The sequence below is a fragment of the Trichechus manatus genome, unplaced genomic scaffold (assembly GCF_000243295.1).
Source record: "Trichechus manatus latirostris isolate Lorelei unplaced genomic scaffold, TriManLat1.0 scaffold00274, whole genome shotgun sequence".
In the NCBI taxonomy this organism is placed as follows: domain Eukaryota; kingdom Metazoa; phylum Chordata; class Mammalia; order Sirenia; family Trichechidae; genus Trichechus; species Trichechus manatus.
Genome location: NW_004444210.1, coordinates 109,778 through 110,330, shown reverse-complemented (window position 1 = coordinate 110,330; position 553 = coordinate 109,778).

Here is a 553-nt window from a genome sequence, read left to right as displayed (position 1 = left end):
ATCACTGACAAGGAGAAGGATACTGACGGGCAAACAATATACAGTAAAACCTGTGAAAGCCAGAACTTGTGTAAGGCATAAACCTGTCAGAGAAGGAAAACTAAAATATTTTCCACTAAAACAAGCAGTAGAAAAGTGGTAAGACTGCACCCCGTCAAAGGCGGAAAACTTACGCAATTAGGAAAAACAAGATAGTCCCGTTGAGTTGTGGCTTTCACAGGTTTCACTGTACCTAGTTCTCTGTAATCCACGCGAGTGTTAGGTGTTATTATTATGCTATGCTATACTGACCTTTAAACTTTCCCCATTATCTTTCATTGTACCCCTTGCTTCCTACGCCTCTCTCCGCCATACTACTGATGATCACTTTCATCAATACTTCTTTCTTGCTTCTTTATACATGTGAAATCATGCCTTTCTTAAAATTCAACATATAGGGACTCCGGCAAGATGGCGGTCTAGGCAGAAGCACCACGCCGTCCCTCCACAACAAAGATCCGAAAAACTAAGCCAAACAGAGAATCAACAATCCTGAAACCCTAGAACATCAAAT